We start from the raw sequence: 21,794 nt of genomic DNA, 5'->3' as shown, positions 1-21,794 counted from the left end.
CCATAGGAAGGTTCTCTGCTGCGGAATTCACTCGTCCTTGCACCTGCGTACCCAGCCCACTGCCAAAGATTTACCGGGCAGTTTGCAAGGCCAACGTATTTAGCTAGACTTCCTGTGGGATGAATAGTTCCAAGGAATGAGAATTTTATTTGGAAGAAGATTTTCATATTTAGTTCGCTTATTCCTGAGAAGTGTTTTTTTAAAAGCATCCAAAAGTGACTAGAGTAGCAGCTAGGTGCATCTGGTTACCCAAAATAAAAAATTCCATGATTACACTTAAAAATAATAAAACAGGGGGAATGTTTTCCTTCATGTAATAAATTTGTTTTTCATTTCAGTGTTGGAAGGCAAACAATTACTTGTGCAATCATTTGACACAGCATGCACAAAATCCAAGTGCACAGAAACCAGCAGAGCTCTGAGATGTTGCTACCAGAGACTGTACTGCATTGAAGGAGGAAGAAAAGCTGTTCCGCTGACTCAGGGCTACCGTAACAGCTCAATGCAGTGGTCTACCTCAACCTCAGAAAAATACAGTGTTATGAAAAGGAGTTTGAATGCACCTCAGAAGCACAGGGCAACTGCTCTATACAGCGACCATTCGATCTCTAATGCCACTTGAACAGGTAGGCACGTCAATGAAGCCACTAAATTTTCTATGGCACATCCAAATGACCATATACTTACGCTGTGGTCCTACCAGGAATGGGAGACTTCATGCAGCCATCGGTGGCTTAAATCCCAGCACAGCTCTGGAGTGAGTTTGTGCTTCCTACCTAGGAGTACGTCCCATGGCTGAGATCCTGATCTGTTCAGAGGGGAACTGCTTGTCCACCTCTGTGCTGTACCAAAGGGAACAGTGGCCTTGAGGAACAGACTCCAGGTGATACGCGTGGCTTTGGAGATGCCAGAATCACCTTGTTAGTGTAGCTTTGTGTTTATAAGAAGTGGGGCAAATTCTGTGCAATGCCTGCTGACAGTACATCGCTGAAGGACCAGCCCTGGAGAAAGGCGAACAAGGTCAGAGTGGCCTGGGCTATATTTTGAAACGTCCCAAACCCAATGCCAACTTAGGGAAGCCCCATCCCGAAGCTTCCTGAGAGAACAGGATAAGTCAAGGACGGGAGGACTCTCCATTCTGTTGCACGAGTCAGAATGGCTGTTATGAGACATCCATGTTCAGAGGAGCTTTGGAGGCATGGGGACCATACACAGGATTGCTGTCATTGCTGCCTACAGTTGCCTATTGGGAGTCTGTAGAGAAGCTGGAGCCAGACCCAGTGACAGGAAGAGATGCAACTGGGACAAACTGGAATATGAGCAATTCTGACTAGATAAAAGGAAAACGGGAGAAGTCAAAGAATGGAACAGAGAATTTGCGGCATCTCCATCCTTGGCGATGCTCAAAGGCCCACTGGGCAAGGCCCAGAGCAACCTGACCTAACTGGACCTGCTTCAGGCAGAGGGCTGGGCTGGAGACGTCCAGAGGTCCTTTCCCACCATAATTACTCCTTTGCGACTGCAAACACAGTCCATACAGTACTCTCTATCATGGCATACAGTGTTTACAGACATAACTCAATGCAGTGGTCTACCTCAACCTCAGAAAAATACAGTGTTATGAAAAAGAGTTTGAATGCACCTTAGAAGCACAGGGCAACTGCTCTATACAGCGATCATTCAGTCTCTAATGCCACTTGAACAGGTAGGCACGTCAATGAAGCCACGTAATTCTGGTTCTCGCTGCCCTAGCATCCTGCATTAGGACTTACGTGAGTATTTTGGCCCAAATATTCCAGTCTGTTAGGTTAGCAGGAGTAGCAGATAGTTGGCATAAACAGAACCCTTTTGTGTAAGTTCTTGTGGAGTAACAAAAGATTAATTTTCGATGCCCAATCCAAACATTTGGCATATGTGTTTTTATATTTAGGAATTACTGGACTATCTACAGAAGGCAGTAACAGAACAACATTGTGGGGCTTATTTCTTCCAGCAGCAGCTCTAATCCCTGAGCTGGGCTATTTTCTCTCTTTTATTCAGTCAGTAATAGAACAAACCATCCAAATGATTGCTCTATTCTCATTAATTAAATGATTCTTCACTTGTCAGTATAATTCCTGATTACACAAGGCATCTTTTCCACAATAGGCATTTGCATAAAGACACTGAACTTTAGCTTGTTCCTTAACAGAGAATTATTCCTTAACAGAGATTTATTCCTAATTGTACTCCTGCTAATTATTGGCAATTTTCTTTATGGACGTAACATATAAGTTCAATTATTTAAAGGAAAACATAAAAAAGAAGCAGAAACCAGGGATAGTAATTGTATCATTACATGGAAAAGCTTGAGAAATGGAAAGCTTATAATGAAGCCTTGTAAAACTGCAGCTGGAAACAGATGTTGAGAGATAAAGTACATACCAAGAGAAATTATAAGAGCATGAATATCTAACTATATTAACTTCATACAGAGAAAAAGGGAGATGCTGCTTCTCTGAGACTTAGTTAAACTCTTTGTTTCTGAATTCACCTGTCTGTGGAACCAAAACAATACTTAACATATTAAGAAGATTTAACACTACCAACCTGTTCCTAGTTATGAAACTTCCTATTTTTGTAGCACATCTTCAGAAATGAAAATCGTACTTTTATTGAAATTCCATGAAAAACAACATGAGGAAGGGAGGCTTCTTGCAAGCGTGCACAGCACGTAGGCACTGCTATACTTGCGTGCTGCAGGAGCTTCCCACACGATGGCACTCTTTCCATAAAAATACGTGCTTTTGCTGCGGTTCCTGCTGGGTGCCCTTACACAATCTAATCAGATACCTGTTGGATGGCGGACACTACAATCAGTTGGATATTAGATTTTCAAATTTAATAAATGACTAAAATAATAATGCATTAACTAAATGCTCTGAATGATAATGATGCACTAAATGCTATAATTCCAGCAAGTGCTTCTTCTCGCAAGTCCCAGATTTTTACGGCTGAACTTTTCCTCGACAGTCTTGGCTCCTTGGAGCCTGCTGTATTGGCATGGAGTAGTATTGCAACACATAAGCCACTAGTAAGAGTGGTGGAAACTAATAAGTAGGGTGCATGAGTTCCTGTGGTTTTGAAATACGATCGTCTTAAAAAGCTTGCAAAAGCAGCCTATATATTGAAATAACCTGATTTGTCTGAAAAACATGACCTTTAAAACTTGCTTATGGGTAGAGTGTGTGTCTTAATATATTTTTCTCTAGCAGGCGAACTGTTACAGTAACATTTTTCAAGGCAATGACATAAAGTTATTAAGCTGCACAAAAGAAAATGTCTGCATGCACTTTAACTAATTTGGCCCTGAATTCACAGTGCCAAGTAACGTCTAGTGGATATAAGCACAGAAAACTAAACTGCCTGTGGTTTCCAGATCTGATAGTGATGTGAACAAGTCCTACTGAATCAATGGGAATAGGGCTGGATTCAACTCGGTAACTACATACGTTGCTGCTGACAGCAAAATGTAATTACTCCTGCAAAATACCCACAGATAAAAAACCCCAACTTATTATGATAGCAAGGTGTCACAAATGCTACAAAATTTAGACATCTGTGACAACACTGGGTTTTTTGATCTTGTTTTATTCTTTCTGAGTTATCAGAAGCGAGCAAGAGACACAACAGGCCATTTACAATGAGATCAGAAACACCAATGTATGGTCTGAGATGTCGAAGGTTACTGAATTTCTGCTTCCTGTACCAGGAACATGTTATCCAAAGGGATAACTTCACCATCGGCACTGACAAGGAAGAGGAGATGACGAGGTGCTACTCTGGCTCTAGTCTCCCGGATCAGGCTGCTGCAGAGAAGAGATGTGCAGAGCTGTGCAATGAATGCCCACTGTCGAAAGGGGGAGAAAAAGTAAATAAATTAAAAAAAAAAAAAGCGCAAGCTATTTTTGTACCTCAGTGGGCTGTGCCTTGGGGGCCCAAGCCAAGACCAAGGTCCCGGCCCTTGTGCCGGCTCCTGGGGAGCTCGTGCAGGTCACGTTTGGGAGTGCTCGGTGCCTGCAGACAGGGCCAGGTGGTTAAAAGAGCTCAAGTCACTTCTCCAGTGGCCAGCCAAGAGTCAAACTCCTCAGGCAAAAGCTCCACACCGGAGCTTTTCTAACAAAAATTTGGTGCAAGTCTTCATAGAATTTGGTTCCCCTCTCATAAAACAAGATATAAAGCTAAGCTGATTTGTGACCATCCTTCAGTTATCAAAGTAGACAGGTAGGAACCCACAAAGAGGGTTTTTTTACAGTGAAGCCACTGCCTAAATCTTTCTTATTTGCGGCAATAACTGGAGTGATACCAACTCCTATTGCATCTCCCTGAGGGGGCTTTAGGTTTTGGCAAAGCAGGACCCCTCTCAGCGGCAGAGCAGCTTTCGCAAGGCTGGCTCAGGGCCTCGGTGCCAGAGAGGGATGGCCACTGCCTAGCCTGGCTTGCTGCCTCCTGCCTGGGGAAGAGGCAGTCCCAGCCATGGGGAGGGAAACAGGGAATAAGGATGGAGGCAGGCAAGTAGGAGGCTCTCAGGGGTCCTTTTCACCTCCTCCCTTGCCAGCAGCACCTCATTGTCTCACTGAGAGCTGATGAGTTTTCATTATTTTGACCTTGTCCTCGGGGCCTTGCGGGAGACATATGTTGATGCTCAAAGCCTTGACTTTGATGCTATCCCCAGTGCCAACAAATATTGTCATTCCCCAGCTGCCCAACAAATCACGTTTGCATCATGGACCATTATGAAGCTGCTGAGGAGACTGAAGGAGGTATCTGTATTCACCTACAGGAGGGGAGTGTTCCTGTGCGATTTTGTCTTGCTCAAACACATAGAATAAAGAGATAGGGAACGGTCAGAAATAAAACTCAGAAGTGTTTAGAGAGCTGGTGGGAAGGTGTTCATCCAGAAATGGCTGCTTGCTCAGCACCAGCTGCACTACCCAGTTAGCCATCCCTAGACCTAAGCCTAGAATTAAAAGTGGCACCAGATCATTGAAAAATACAGCCCAGAAGTGAAGGAGGCATGGGAAGGTAAGAGCAGAAGTAGCTGTGCCAAGGTGAAACAAAGAGGGGAGCAGAGCCCATGCCTGCTCCCGAGCAGACTGAGGAGATGCTAGGAGAGCTTGCAAGATTAGCAAAGCACCTGGAGGCAGAGAGATCATTGCTATTCCAGTTCTTCCTTCGACTACAGGTCTTGATATCTGTAAACAAAAATGCTGGTTTCGAAGAGACTGTTTTCTGGCTTTCTGTGTGTGTGTTTTGTGTTGTTGGTTTGGTTTTTTTTTGTTTTTTTTTTTTTTGTTTTTTTTTTTAAGCCAGCATTTTAATGAGCTGCCAATCACAGGCTCCATGAGAGGAAATTTTTCACGCCAGCCAAATGCAGCTTGGGCTGCCAGGTTAGGCGAAGCCGCGCTCTCTCTCCACCCCTTCCCACCACTTAACCCAGCAAAAGAGTGCCCTTGGGTTCAGCTGCAAAGCCTGTTTTCTGGCAGGGACTCCAAGCAGATTTAAATGCAACTAACTTGTGCCCCATGAGGGTGGGCAGGTGGTCGCCTTCCGATCTGCCCTTCAGCAGCGCTTGGCGTCACGCTGCTGTCGCTAGGAAGTCAGCGCGCAGAAACAAGGATAAGCATCTCACCTTCTAGATGTGATAGAAGAAGCAGTAGTGAACCAGACCTGCTGTTCAGCATTAAGGATTTGCATATCAAACAATATTAAAAGAGAGAAAGCAGCTAACCTTCTGTTTTGCTCAGCAATAAGCCATTAGCTTCAGAAGATGCAGCACTCACGACTTGGATCCCATAAATTAGTATCACTTTGTTCAAATTGGTGAACTACTTTTTACTTAAATCTGTTAAACCTACATGGACACTCTCTCTCAAATACAGAAGGCTAAACTTAAATGAAACAGCATCTGCAGTAATGAGAAATGAGATATTAACTATATTTCTTATACAACTGCGGTGGAATTTTATAAGGATGGCTCCATAATAGTTTCATTCAAGCCACATAGTTTTGCTTAATACTAACAATTCAGAAACCTAGATAAAGACAAAAATCAAGTTATTCAAGATCTTCTGCTTACTTTTAATATAGAAAAAGTTGAGGTGAGCTTAAGTGGCCTTTCACCATGCAGATCTTTCCTGCTCAGGAGAAAGCGGTGCTAAAAGTATTAGTACCTATTTATAAATCCCAAATGACAAGAGAACATCTACAGACAGTCGCATAGCTATCATGAGTTCATTAAGCTCAGTGCTGTTATGGTAAACACCAAATTAATTCATTATGGTGAGTCACGGTATGCCGCCAACTTTATTAAAACAAAGAAATGTACTTTCAAGGTGTATTGGTTCCTGTGCACTACCCATATTCCAGTCCTTTTTCAGAAAATTACTTGGAAAATGACAGTTACTAAGCTTTATAAAAAATTCCGTACTTTATGGCCACACGAATGCCTGGGGCCTAATTTTCCTCTTGCTTTCATTACCATAAACCAAAAGCAAGTCCATGCATGTGAAGGCAGGGACAACTCGTGGAGTCTGCAGAAGAATGAAGCCAACTTTGATGTACTCCCTGCAACCGGGACAGCTCTGTACCTCCTCTCCTTGGTTTGTACCAGGAAAGGCTGTCTTGCTAACTGCCATGCTTCTAACATTGTCTCTGAGATCCAAAGATCAGCGGTGATGTTGCACATGATTGCTGTGGCATGGAGACAGCACTCCTTCCTAAAATTACACTTTCTTCAAACTGTCTGCTCCAATAATGCTTGTGCAACACAGGAGGCAGTCATAAATGCCATTTTGACTATATGAGGAGACAGTATGATTACATACATACGACTTCAGTAGCAGGTCCCAAGCTGCATGTAAGCAAATCAGTAGCTCTTTTCAGAACTGAAATAATTGACAATTTCACACAAAATCAGGAAACCTCAATGTCCAAAGTCAGTGGGAGTTCCATCCTGAACTTACAGACAGCAGAGACCAACATAGAGACCAACGCTTGGGAACCCAACCCTTCTGGTTAGGCTGCGGCAAAAGTGGCATTTTTCTGCATCAGTACAGGACGCCCGGATTAGCCAAAAATGGAAAGCTTGGAAAATGCCCTTTCAGTCACCACATATTTAGACATCTTCTCCCCAAAATCTCACCTGACTGAACATTTCCTCTAGTGTCACTTGTCAACTGCCCCCTGCCTGAGAAGCCCTGTTAACAAACCATGCAAAGAACTGCTCTCCTGCTTAGCAGGAGAAAGGAAACAGTTGAAAAAAAGTACTTTAGTTTGACTTTCTTATTGTTTTTTTCAAGAGTGAGATGCAAATGGCACCGTTTGGGTCAATTACTATTTAACCTAGTTCATTCTCTGATTTTTTTTAACACAAAGTGATAGATTAAACACCAAAAGTTTTCATTAAGAAAACACCAAAATTAAATATTCAAATGTTTCTTTTTTTTTTTAAGGAAAAAAAAAATTAAAAAATTACATCATAAGGAATAACTTTAATCTGTTTAGACCATCTGCTGATGTCCTATGAGAAGGATAAACAAACAAGTTCACTGAACCTGACCTAGCACTGAACAAATATGCAAACCTCATCTTCAGCTAAGAAGCAATTACATGAGAAATCAAATTACTAACATGTTTAATGTTAAGAGTTGCAGTGACTAGTGAACTTTAATTTTTATATATTGTATATGTTTATGCTACCTTTAAAAGTCAAGCACTCATTGCAGCTATGACAATATGGTCTTTTCTAATATCAAAGTTGGGCTCCAATGAATTGACAACAGGCAGAATGAAAGCAAGCCAAAACAATTCAAGAGGGCTGAAAAGGAAAAGACAGTAAGTCCCACAGAGACCCAGAGCATATCTGTAGTCAGAAAGGGAACACCTTGGGTGGTCTTTGAAAATGTCAGCATCATCCTTAAGCACACTGTGATATTTGGGTTATTGGGTGCAGGAAAAGATCTTTCATTTTAGTGTAAGAATCTGGAAATGATCATCTTTGCTTGGAGTGTCATGCTTCAGGCAGTGCAAAGCCTCATTCTTACACAAACTACCTACATCCACATTTTGAGAAAGAGAAGACACATCAGTCACATGAAGTCCTGTTAACTGACAGTCTAGAACAGCTCATTTTTAAAGTAAGAGATCTAGGTGGCACTTGCATATTTGACATTTATTTGCGATTTATATTTTGTCATCTTTGCTTATGTATAGCTGATGATTCTCTCAGTTTTTTGAAACTGTTTCTCCAGTGCTTTTTTTAAGCCTTTAAAGATGAAAACCAAAACCTTCAAAATTTTCTTTTAAATAGTGTTTAAATGAATGATTTACATAGCTTGATATAAATATCGTCATTTGGATTATAAGGAGCCCAAATCAATAGTTTAAAGCTATCTCCAAGGTGAACAGAGTTGTTGATAGAATAGCAGAAGCTAGACAGATAAATACAGAGTCTGAAGATCAAATCACAGTAATATGCTTTGTGTCTGAAATTTGACATTTTAAAATATCTCAAAGGCTTTTATCTCCTAGATACTTGGTTTTGGTAGTGAAAGCTTCCCAGATCCATTTCCATCCAGGGTTTTAAACATATTGGGGTTTGAAACCAGTACTTCTGAACATGAACACTGCACTAAACAACCTTATAGATTAATGTCATACTGAGGAGAGCCCTCTCCAAACAATCCTTTGGACACTGCAAGTGAAAACGTTTAAGGTATCCCATACAACATATTAGTGCCCCAAAATTGAATTCATTACTTTGATTTGTTCTCCCAAGCAAAAGTGTTTCATAGAAGAACCATTTCTAGAGACACCCCCAAAATATGTTCTTTCTTTAAAGCCTTTCTCAAATCATACTAATGGATGCTCTTCAAATAAACACAGCAGTATAGCGGCTCTCTGGGGAAGCCCAAGGAATTGCCACAATTCTGCCTAGGAAATTATGAGAGTCCCTGCCAAATTTACAGGAGACACTGAAGAGTGAATTCAACCATCCTTAAAAACAATTAAGATTTCTTACACTAAATCTTGCCATTTGAGAAATGCTGCTCCTGTTGTTCAGGATAAATGTGTGTCAAACCACACTTTTGACACAAGCCTGGCCCAGGTTACAAATAGATCTGCCTGGGATGGGTGCCCCTGGAAATATTGCCTCGGGCACCTCGGCCGGTCTGGGGCTAGCTCTCTCTGCTTTCCCTTCCAAGGTGCATCAGGTAAGCCTTCCTCAAAGACACATGAAATCATAAATTTCTCTACCTTGATAAACATTCAGATCGTTTAACCTCCCCTGGGTATAGAAGGAAATGATGAAAGATAAAGTAGTACAGCTTTGCAAGCAAGGAAGCTGCCTGACTGCTGTGCTACGCTCGCTCTGTGCGGAGCCCTAACCGATGCGTCACTGCCACCTTTCGTAACCGTGTTGCTCTTATGTAGGGGGAGATAAGCTAGGAACTGGTCTAGTCCCTCTTCTTCAACAGACTTAGCGATTACCTTCAATAATGATTCAGTGTGCCAGACTGCTGACCCTGTGCATGTAGGTTTTCTGCCAATGGGAGACAGGACAGCTTACTGACAGATTTTGAAGACGGACCATCTTTCAGTGCCCTCACAGGACTACCAGTGATACAGAGAGGTGAAGAAGCCTGGCACAGAAACCCTGCTAACTACTGGGGGCTACAAAAGTTAATAATTGATGGTTTATTGCCCACCGTCTATTGCAGTACATGTCCTGAGGGGCTGCAGTCTACTTTACATGATAGGAATCAGGGCTTTAAGCAGCACAGTGTTTACTGGCAGATCATGCTACAAGAGATTTCCATATTACAGAGAAGTGCCTTGATAAGAACCGAGTGCCATTCAATCTGGATAACAATCTGCAGGAGGATGGAGTGTTTATTCTGTTAATAAAGGCATCTCCCTGGTAATGCTGCAGTTTTTCAAGAGCTGCAGCCAGCTAGCTTGGCTGTATTCTTGTCTCCCAAACTTTGCCTAATCAGGTCCTCTGGTCCCTTCTGCATCACAATAAGCAAGAGCTGAACGTGTTCATGTGTGCAACGGTATTTTTTTTTTTTTAGCCTCCGAGGTTTTGTGCTTTGGAACAAGGCAGCGCAATCCAGACCTACTATTACTTTCGCTGCTGGAGGAAGCAGAGCAGAAGGAATTGGCAGAAGGATCTGAAGCTTTGCATTTCACCTCATACCTTTTTTCCCCAAATCTAGGCCCATACTATTCACTCAAACTTGAGGGATGCCTGTTCCATGCAAAACAAGTTTGTCAGGCAAAATATACACACAGCAAAGCCACTAGCATACTTAAGTCTTCTGTCAGAAATTTCAGCCCAAAGAGAAGCAGGAGGAAATAACTACTTTTCTTTGCAACTCATCCATCCAGGTCAGAACTGAGACTTTTCCATAGAGTAAGAAGAGTAAATAAGAGAGTAAGAGTAAGATTTTGCCACCTGCAAGAACACTCCCTTCTTATGCCCTGTATTTCTAATATTTCATATTGGAGTGTCCACTGATTACATTCAACAGCAAATGTGCATAAGCATAAGTTGGAAATAATGTAAACAAGAAAAGTTTCAAGGAGTAACCCTCAATCTTAATTTTTAAATTTAATGTTTAAAAAATAAAAATAAAATCAGCTTCCTGACAGAGCAATAGTACAGGATGATTTTTTTTTTTAAACTCCTGAATGATTTTAAAGTATTTGACATTTTATAACAAAATTTAATGATTTTCATGAGGAATTCTGCCTTCTTGGTTATCAAAGTCCACATGGTTAAACAAAGCAATTTTCTTATATTCTATTCTTAAAAGTAAGTAACACAATTTCAGTATTTAGTTCTTCAGTCTTAGAGCCCCTAGCTGTTTCTCAGTGTTTGCGAGGTTTCTGTGTTTTAGAGAGTTTTTTTCCTTTTTCCCCTCTCCCCAGTCTATTGGTAACTGACCCGAAGATCATATTCCATTCAGCTCAGAGGAATAGGACAGATAGGAAACGTAGCTTGCATAGCAATGTCAGCAGACATCATTTGTATCCTAGAAGTGTTTTACAGCTTGACCAACCAAATCTGCAATTATGGAGAATTACTTGAAGCAAAAATCTTTCGCAGTCAGCCAGACTGGACAATGGGCACGCTTACCCTCTGTTATTGTACCTACTGTCACTTCTTTTACAAAATGATTAATCCCACTTGCAGTCATGCAATTTCTACCATCCAAATCTCGGAGGATGAACCTTGGGAACGCTAAGTGAACCTCTCCTTCCTTCTCCCTTTCCTCCCTCTCCAGTAGGCACAGCCCACGGAGCAGCTTCCCGCAGGGGCCGCTGGGCTGGGCTTGCTCACGCTCTCATGACACCATGCCACAGCAGACTGGCATGGTTCGCTACTACTGACAGAAAGCAATGCCAGGGTTTGCCGTGTAACACGACAAGATGTAGCCCATCATTTTCCTGTGCTTTGTGCCAGATAAACTGTGGCTGAAAGAAAGAACCCCAGCAATAAAACAGAAGGTGCTCCCAGGTGCTATTCTATCAACTCCCCTCTGCAGAATGCCAATGGCTTTGAAGGGAATTTAACAATTTTATAGCATAGGTCAAAACCAAGTGACTTGGCACTGAGATTCAATTTGGATAAGCTGGTGAGCCTGCTCAGATGGTCTGTGCATATCTTTCAAGATCAAGGGCATGAGGTCAAATTCTGCAGCTTCTTTTTGATAGCACAGAGAAGTGCACTCCTTCTTTCTGCTGGCAGAGGCAGATCCGAGAGCTGGACGAGGGCTCCTCTTGCCCCACTGCAGGTTGCTCAGCCCAGAGCATGGGGAAGGTTTGGTGACAACCAGGTCCCATCAGAGAGTCTCCCTAGCAAGATCTGCTGCAGTCAGAAGTAGAGTTTGGAGGAGAGACATAAGAGAAAGGGAGACATATATTAAAAAAAAAAAAAAAGGCTCCCAAGTTTAGAGGAAGAATCAAGACTATCCTGACTTTTCTTGAAAACGTGTCTGGCAGGAGAGATGGGAGCATGAATGGCAGGATATTCCCAACCCTAATTCCCAATTCCAGAAACTAAAAGTTTATTTGTGGGAGGGCAAAGGAGGATATTAACAGGTTCTTATTTTTACCCAGCCAGTTCACCTTTCTCTACCTCTGTGTCAGACTGAAAATTAGGATTCCACCGAATGGCCCTGTCACCATGCTGCAAATTCACAGCTGCAGAAGATGACGCACAGTAAATCACTGTCCTCTCACTGAGAGCTGCCATAAATAATGCCACAGGAGTTCTCCCCCTGCAACCAGCAGCTGCCTGCAACTGCTGGGAGCAGAGCCGTAACGCAGCCCCCAGGTAGGGAATGGAGAGAAGGTAAAACAGAACAGTCTGAAAAATAAGATCCTGGCATTTATCATCACATTAACTCGTAAGCCTTTCAAAATATTTGTCTCTTGTCTCCCACAGGAGAATTTCTATAAGCAAGTTGTCATAACTTCAGACAAATTTCAGGAACTCACTATGTTAATTTTCTGAAAATACCTAATCTTAAAAGTATTTTCATTAACAGCAAGTACTATTCACTCTGCTTTTACAGAGAAGAAAGCTGAGGCAGAGACCATGAAGCAGGCACGGCAAGATCAAACCTCAGGCGAGTGGTGGAAGCAGTGGCTGAACCTGGTCCGTACTCTCTCTGTTCCCTTTTGCAGTGGGTACATTTATTTGTTTTGCTAAGAGAAGGGGGAAAAAAGAGAAGGCAAGGAAAAAGAGCAGTTTGGCAGGCTACATGACAGGTGGAAAAGGCCGAAGATGTGAAAGTGTATTAGCCGTGACTTCCCAAGCAAGCAGTTGGCTGACTCTATTGCTCAGCCTCTACATCAATGACAGCTTTTGAAGGCTCGTGCTGCAGCGCAGCCTCTCTCTTGCTGGTCGTAGGCATTTCCAGAGCACGGGCACAGCCCCAGTGTTACCGGCAGGGTCCAGCTCTGGGCAGGTTCGGCCTGGAGGGGAACCCCAGGGCGATGGGCTGCAGGGGAGCTGTAAGAGACATGGCTCTCCTGGCAGCCCCTCTCCAGCTCCGGAGGGATCAGAGCAACACCAGTGGCCAGGGACATAAGGGGGTGATGGAAGAAGGGACTGAGAACCTTCTCTACATTCCCAGCCAAGCTGTAACATTTCCCAGCCCTTTACAGCACCACTTGGCACCTTGAAGCTCTGCACCATTCACACCTTGCATAACATGCTGCCCTTAACTACCATTTCTTCACCTAATTTGGGTCAGGCCTCGAAAATACCTGGAGACAAGCTCCAGGGGATGCTTCTCTCCCTGGGAGCACTTGACTGAAGAGAGAGATCAAGGATATGTATTGCAGTACATCTCATGGACACTGCCTGCAGCTGGGGGCAAATAGCTAAAAACCTAAGGTAATCCCTCAGATTCATTCCTCTCATGTTTGGCAAAAAGTAGGAGCAGGGGCTTTTTGCAGTGCACTTATGCTGCTCTAAGATTCATATAACTATGATCAACTGTATAAAACAGTTTTAATTAGGATTTTGCTAATCACCAAGCATCTGGCTAAAGCTTCCCTTGAATATTTTTCTAGCCAGCATTGGAGGGAAAGCAGATTTGCCAGAGTTCTGTAAATACCTTTTTTTAATAAAGATGTACCCAACCTCTGAGAATTGGGTAAAAAAAAAAAAAAAAAAGACTCCAGGAACATTCAGTAATGGCTGTGATTGACTGTGGAAACAGTGATGCTAGAGGGAGCTTTCAATGGAGATTGCTATACGGATATTTAGGGCTGAGCAGATTCCAATGAAGTTTTTTTTGTATAGACTAGTTTCTAATTCTGATTTCAATTATAAATTAAGAAGATTTATTTTTTTTCCTTCCAACTCTCTCTTTTTGGTTGGGCTTCAGGTCGAATTGGATATTCTGGCCAAATTTCTCAGAGACAAAGATATACATGAAGAATGTAGGCAAACTGGACTCCTACCCTGTTTGCCCAATTCAAAACAAGGACTGGAAGCCAGGTCTCCTTTAGAATGGGGATTATCAGGTAGAGAAGAGAAATGGGATTATCAGGTAGAGAAGAGAAGTCATGACAGAGATAGTGATAAGAGACTCTTGCCTCTGTAAGTAAATCTCTAGTTTAGGAAGCTACTGCAGGGTGCAGGAAAATCAGATATAGGAACCCGCCTGCATTAAGGAGAGCCATAAGCCTCTGGAAAAAACAGATACTGAAGCTTAGGTTTCTCCTTATTTTTCCCCCCTCTGAATCAGAATTTTGGCTTTCCAGCCATCTCTTCCAAAAACTGGAATTAAATACCCAGCACAGCATTTCTCTGTTGGAGAGGACCACCTTCAGCTGTATTGCTCTTGGACCAGAGCCTGCACTAGCCACTCATCACCCTCTCTGGCACAGGGAGGACATGGATCTGAAAAGGCAAAGCTCACCCACGCTACCTGCTCAAGAAAAGCTCTTTATACCAGTTAGAAAGATTACAGAGGGCTGACAGCAGCACTGACTACTTTTCAGAAGTCAGAGCAAACCTTCTGCCTCCCGACACCTGCCTTCCCTCCATTCCCATCTCTTATGACGAGCACAGCGCTGCAGCCAGAGAGATCCCAACAGCAACACATTGAGCACGAGGCCATACCTACACTGTGGGAAGGAACCAACACCTGTTGCCCAAGGAGCCTGTAATCACAGACTATGTCTTTTTACTGTGTAATTCCAATTACAGGTGAATGGGATCAAAGAAAATGGAACCAGCTGCAGAACAGGGCAGCAGAGATTTTCACCTTCCTGAAAACAGAAGCCAGCACAGCAAGGCAGCAACTAGAATAACAGGGGTGGGAGGCGTGTTTTGTTTTAATGCTACTGCTGGCATTAGGTAGGTCAGGCCAGGCATCCAGACATCCAGGCCAGGCAGCAGAGCACAGAAAGCTTTTGCAGGCAAAAAGATACTTATACTGGCTAATTCTCTTCTTACACCCGTTTTACTTTAGAGCAGTAATACTGACAAAATGGTTGGTTCTTGTTCACGTCGACAAGAGAAGTCTGTTTTTACTTCTTTTCCTGATAGATGAGCTCCTTAAGACTGTGCACATATTTGCGAATTGAATGAATATTTAATATGATACACTATGGATTTTTTACACTTATTTTTAGTGCAAGCTTTGAGTTTAACCAGGTTTGAAGTGAAACCCTTTAGAGTTAAGAACGAAGTTCAGAGTTACAGCTTGCTTTTTGTTTCTTTTTCTTAAATAAATAAAGCAAAGAATAAATACCATGTGAAGACTCACCAGCTGATGGGAGGGTTCAGTAGGAAAAAAGATTCACATTTAATTTTAAAATAACTTTTGGGATGCACTATATTTTCAGGTTTGTTTTTTGCAAATTTTGTTCAGAGTACATGAACCTGTTTTGCATTTGGCACTATTACCTGTCTTCCCAGTCCTGTGCATGGCCCTGGGGCTAGGAAGAGACTTTACTGGATAAGTAGCTACATTACCATGGCTTCTGGGATGCTTCAGCCTTGTTTACCTGCTTAGATTTTGAAGTCAGGGGGAGGAGTGCTCTGCTTGCAAGGCAGAGATTTAAGATCACTGGGTTGCTTGAAGTCTTATGTCCAGAAAATGCATGGAGAAACCTCCATGCTCCTTGGACACGGTGATCCTTTGCATCGTCAGCATTTCCAACTCTTGTAAATAGAGCCTTTTCCCTAAAGTACACACTCAGAAAGGCCAGTGAAAATTTCAGGTTTGCATTCTGTTAGCTGTTCATTGCTTGCAGTCTGCCTTGCTATGGGGGAGAACCACCACAGTGTCACTCTAAGATGCTTGAAAACCAGAGAGGGAAATGAAAGATGCATTTCCTTTTCTTTCAATGTATCTGTTTTGAAAAGCTAATATCTGTTTTTTGGGGCTCTGATTCAGAACTTTGGAGTGTGAGGTGCTTTAGACCTTCACTATTTCTCTTTAGCCTGCAAACAAGGGGATGCAATACACTCCCGTTTACCTCACAGTATTACTTGATTTCTGCTTTATAGATCACAGATTAAAAAGGAGGCAAAATAGGTCACACACAAAGCCAAGAAAGATTAGAGGATAAAGGGTTATGAGCTGAGGCTGAGATAAGCAGTCGTACATTTAGGAAAGAGAGGTGGAGATGGGACATGAGCGGAGACTGTAAATACCTAACAGGTAGCAGTGCAGCCAACAGGAGATGATTAAGCTGGTAGAGATAATTGGGTGGCTGAAGCTGAGACAGGCCATTTAACTGAGGCCACCTACAACAGAGGAAAGAAATCCCAGTGGGGGACAGCGACCTGTGGCACTAACCCTGGCGAAGTCCCCCTTAGCTGCAGGGAGATGTCCCCAGGCTGGGAGGGTTGGTGCACTGAGGAGGCATGGTACTGGAAGAGTCAACAGCAAATCTCTCCCTAACCAGGGCCCACAGCCCCATGGGCATTTAGTGCCTAATTCTCTGTCAAGGAGATTTTGACCTTCCCTGCCTTGTTGGAGCTGCTCTCTGCAACTAAATGTTTAGTGAAGGGGACGGGGTTGTCAAGCTGGTTGACCTCATTTGGCTGGAGAGGGACCGGTGACAACATGGGTAAGTAGCCAAGGAAAGTAAACGGGCTAATTTTATAGTCTCCCTGCCTTCTACCTCAGTAAGTCACATATGAGGGCTTTTATGAAGTCTGATAAAAACCAGAGTAACCTGGTAAGTGGCACTGGAGAGACAGGTGCTTGTGTGCTCTGTAGAGACGTGGAAAAATGGCACAAAGCTTGTTAGTCATGGGGCCTTAAAATGTAATGAATATAATTTCTTTTCATACTGACACACAGTTTATAACATCAGTGCATTATCTCCCAAACTGAGAATTTCAGGCAACGTTTTCCAAAGCAGCTAAATAACATCAGCATCTCAGGATTTTGCAAAAACAGACCATGGGCAATTTTACCTTTCTTGCCACATTATAAACAGTGGCAGTAAAGGTCCACCCAGTCCATCTCTAACCACCAGGACAAGCCCTGCCCATCACTGAATCCCTATTGAATTTTCCCTTATATGACTGCATCTTAGACACAACTATATTAATGACTTATATCTGACTCTATCTTGTATGTCACTGTATTGCAGCAATATCCCAGTGGAGTGCCAGCAGGTTTGGGAAACACCAGCACCTCAAAAGGGGTGCAACTAGATCACAAGGAGCACATGTTGCAACATTTTCTCATGTGCAGACGCTGTTCAGAGAGACGAACGTTTCTCTCACTAGTGCTTTTTGCTTTGGTACGATACGAGATCTCAGAGCAGGCACTGAGACCACCAGACACATGAAGACAGCCACGTTAGAGCAGGGTAGCAGGCAAATTCCATCATCTTTATGGAGCATGCAATGCCACACATGGCAGTCAAGCAGCAAAGCTATTTTTCCTCTTGTAATTACTTACAACAGCACTTCTTAACCTGTACAGCACTGCCCCCTCCCCATCCCGCCCCGCTGAAATGCTACGAACAGCAAATGAGGTGTGAAGCCCCCACATCACCTCAGGAGCCATTACAAAAAGCTCTTAATTAGGCTACCATGGTTTAGAGGAGCGATTTATACAGAAGCACGCATGAAGCTTTTGAGAGGCGCTGAGAGAGGTCCCTGTCTCCTAGTGCTCATACAACAGGAGCTCCAGGTCATTACTGACCTCGACAGAAAACACAGGACAACTCCCCAGCTCCCTCTTGGTTACAAGGGGCAGGAGGGAAGAGCAGCCATATGAAGCTGTACTTCCAGTGTCGGATTTTCCTCCAACATACAGAATTCACCGTGCAGAGATAAAAGCGACGCAGCCATAGCTATGTCACTTAGCCTTTATGGTTTGCATCTTGTAAGACACTGGTTCAGAAAAGGTTCCCAGTACAGCCACTTCATTAAGAATGGAGACCACGGCCTTTCAAACATGGAGTCTTTCTTATTCACTAGATTATTATCTGTTCCCCCTGGGCTAAGTTAAGCAAAAACACCCCTCAGCTGACTCATTTCAGAAGCCAGCAGTTGTTCAGTTTTTCTTATTAGCACCTTGTAAAAGATTTCCCAACACGTTTAATTTCAAAAACTTAATAGTTGAAAAGCAAAAAAACTAGCTAGAAAAATAAGATAAAAGACAACTATAGAAAAAATCATTATTTTAATTACAGAGCAGCTTTGTCCTCTAATGGGAAGGTAATTTTTTCACAAGACAGCATTGCTCTAATGGAGGATGCACTTTAAATAGGACTGCAGTTTGCACGCTGCACTGAACTTCTAACCCCTCACAACTTGTATTTACTGCACTTCAGAATTGTAGTAGTGGATAAAAACCACCTATTTTTTTCCCAGGATTGCAGTTTCATTTTGTAGAGCTCCTCTGCTACGGAACTAAATATCCCATGATATTCAACAAAGTAAATCAATAGCAATGGACATTTTGCTCAGTGGGTTTCTGGTTGGTTCGTTGGTTGGTTGGGTTTTTTTGCCGTGGCAGGCATTGCCCTCTCTTCTCTGCAAATATAACAGACAAACTTGCAGAGGTGGAAAACGTGATCCTCTGTTTTCTTTCTCCCATGTGGCTGTCGATCTGCTAGGTGATTCTAGGGAATGGTAGCTGAGCCAAAAGGGGGTTGTTCATCTCCAAGGAAGTATTACCTGCACCCACTCATCCTTCTGAGATTTGGTGCCTCAGCTGCAAGCTGAGGGAGTGCTCTAGAGCCCAAGCTCCCTCTTTGCACTCAAAGATGGTGCCATTGCTCTGCTTGAGGTGGCTGGCTGTGCATTACCAGCTGCTTTTCTCCCTGCTCTCCTCTCCTGTGGTTCTATTATTCTGTCCGTCTCCAAGGTAAAGCCAAACGTGGTGGAGTACTGTGGATGCCTACTCCACAAGAGACTGCTGAAAAGGAGTTATTGGCAAATAACCTTTTTGTTCTGTGATCACTCCTCTGTCTTCTTGCCTCCAGCAAAACATAAAAAAAAGAAAGAAAGTAAAACCCCACAACCCTCCTTGATGTAGGTAAGTATCCTTTCACTAATGCTGGGTATTGCACTGCACTATCCCGTTGGGAACCGATCTTGATGTTAATTCTGAAAAATCACATCAGCTGAAATCACATAACTTAGAACAAAGTTGTCACTTTGCATGTTTGGAAATTCATTAAGGGCATCCTAACATGCTGGATGCTCAAGTGGCTCTGGCCATGGAGATCTGTAGCAGATTCCGAAGATATAGCACTATTTCACACAGCTCATATCCTAACAGAAACAGCATTAAAAGCATTTCTATGCTACATTTTTTCCTGCAATGTTGTAAATACTTAATGCAGTTCTCTAATAGGATTATCCTTTTAGAGGGGAATATAGAACCTGCCCTTTTCTGATCTTGCACAAAAGCATGCTTCTCTTGGGTGGGAGTAAAGACTTGGAGAGCATCAGGTTAACTCTGAGGCTTAAGGCCATCTCATAAGACTTACAGAGGAGATACAGGATGGGAGATTCAAGCAAGCCTTAAGCTGAAGTCTTTACATGGGAAGTCCTTCTAATCAACAGTTGCTCCTGAAAGGTTCAAGAGCAGTTTATAAAAGAGGCATACACTTTTATAAAGACTGAAATGCACAACCATAGCTTTGAGGAACCCATTGTCAGTGGGGTAAGAAAACTCCTGTTCATGCTTACAACGAGAAGACGTGACAGCTATGAGGACTCCTGAAGAACACTGAAGTGACTTAAAAATAGGAAGATTTGAAGACTTGAAGATTCATAGTGTTCCATAGGCTGGAAAAGGTGTTTTGTTGCCACTAGCTCACTCTGGTAATCAACATCACCACAAAGTTGTCTGCTTCCAGCAGACTCTGATGTCCTTTAGCTGGCAGAAAACACATTCTGTCTGCTTGCTTGGATGTAGGTGGGACAGAAAAGAACACCAGTGCTAAAGGGCAGAGCCACAACTTCCCAGTAGTATCTGTAACGTCTGTAATATCCCAAACAGGAAGTTGGAGGTGTTGTATGACATTACTCCTCCTTGCAGCTTGAAAGTATTTCTTATTTGCCCCAATAACTCCTGAAAACTGTCTGTCAAAGCGGAGAGAGGGCTGAAGCACAGATCTGATCTTCTGGGGGGTATGCCAGTGGGAGGATGCTGGATGAATGGTCCCAACACTGGTGCCAGAAGTACTCTTGAAGGTTTCGAAAGTGTCATTGTAGAGTGCTACAGGAGCAACTGAAGTCTGAACGAGGCCAAAAGTATATTTCCCAGCAGGCTTTTAGTCAGGTTTAGTAATCCACACTACTACGCCTTTCTTAAATATCCACGGAACTATGCTGAGGTATACCCCCTGGTGCACCACTAGAAGAAGAAAGGATCATTGGACTTGGTCACAAAGGTGACAAAAGCTATCATCAAAAAGGCTGCCCAAAGAACAGCGGGACTCATGGAAACATACCTGCGGCTTTCAGACTTCTGGAAGATCTGAAGGAGGGTCGCCTAGCTTGCAAAAGCATTTCCCCCCTGGCATGCATGAGAGGCACGGCCATGGCACTGTCACGGGCAGAGATCCCATACCAGAATCTCAAGCCACTCACCTCTGGCAGAACCTCAGAGATAACAGAAACAGGATTTCCACCTTCATCAGGGATAGACACAAGTTCAGGTGTGGCGCTGTGTAGAGAAAGTACACCTCCTGAGCCTAACAAGAAGAGTTAGGCTCAAAGTTCTTTTTCCACTCAATTTTCATGAATTAGGTTTTTCTTTCAGTGGTCCACTTTGAGTTCACAAGATGAGTTATGACAAGGACATTTCCTTTTCTGTCAAGAATGCATCACCCACCATGGAATCATTCTTGATATGGACAAACCATAACAAGATTTCTTTCTGATCCTAAGCACTGCTTAGGAAAGTAGTTACAATTCTCTTAATTTATCTATGTAAAAAAAAAAATTCATTTACCTGCTCAACATCTGTTTAAGCTCCTTTTTGGTAAAAGCTATATGTAGTGCAACATAAATAGGAAATCTAAATATTCCGTGCAAATGTCAAGACACACTCTAAATATTATGATCCTACACAATGCACAGTGTCAAACGTGACAATGAAGGCAGGATTTACTGCTCACAGTCCAAATACATAAGCCACCATTAATTCAAGTGCTGCCAGTAGCTGATCTACTTTGTGTAGAAAAATTACGCTCAAATGTGAATCAAAATTTGAGCTATGCAAGCTGAGCTTTCAAAAAAATACTTGAAAATATAGTGCTGCAACAGTAAAACAAAAACTACAAATTGTATTTTCAGCACCCAGCTTGGCATATATAATTACTTATTTCCGAGAAGGCAGTTTGGCTCAATTTTTTATAATTTTAACTCAATATTTTATTAATCATGGTGTCTTGTGGAACACCAGTTAAAATGGGAATGCTCATACTTGCAATTCCTCTTTTTGCTCAAATAGAACTGCTCGTACTTGCAATTCCCGTTTTTGTTCATGCACTTGCAGTCATGGCTTTCTCACAACATTTTTTCCTAGGGATAGGTGTAATATTTCTGAACATTACCATCCGTAGAAGAGCTGGCTGGGTGTTAAAGATTCAGAAGTAATAGTCAGGCAATACAGATTCAGTTCTTTACCAGGGAACAGCCGCCCTGTGCTCTCATGTAGGAGAGCCTGATTTGCAACTTCATTGAAGAGGAGGCAAAATAATGCAAAGTACAAATCGATCTTTTATTCTGAGCTGCC

The 21,794-nt window shown here is 42.7% G+C and overlaps 1 protein-coding gene across 2 annotated transcripts in view; it reads right to left on the bottom strand.

Annotated features, from left to right (window-relative positions):
* GRID2 (glutamate ionotropic receptor delta type subunit 2) overlaps nucleotides 1–21,794 on the bottom strand; it is a 736,139-nt gene that overhangs the window by 5,430 nt on the left and 708,915 nt on the right. The gene's annotated exons all lie outside the window — the stretch shown is intronic.

The sequence above is a fragment of the Ciconia boyciana genome, chromosome 5, assembly GCF_034638445.1.
Source record: "Ciconia boyciana chromosome 5, ASM3463844v1, whole genome shotgun sequence".
In the NCBI taxonomy this organism is placed as follows: Eukaryota; Metazoa; Chordata; class Aves; order Ciconiiformes; family Ciconiidae; genus Ciconia; species Ciconia boyciana.
The sequence above is the reverse complement of the archived record's forward strand: the minus strand, read 5'-3'. Positions and strand labels throughout refer to the sequence as shown.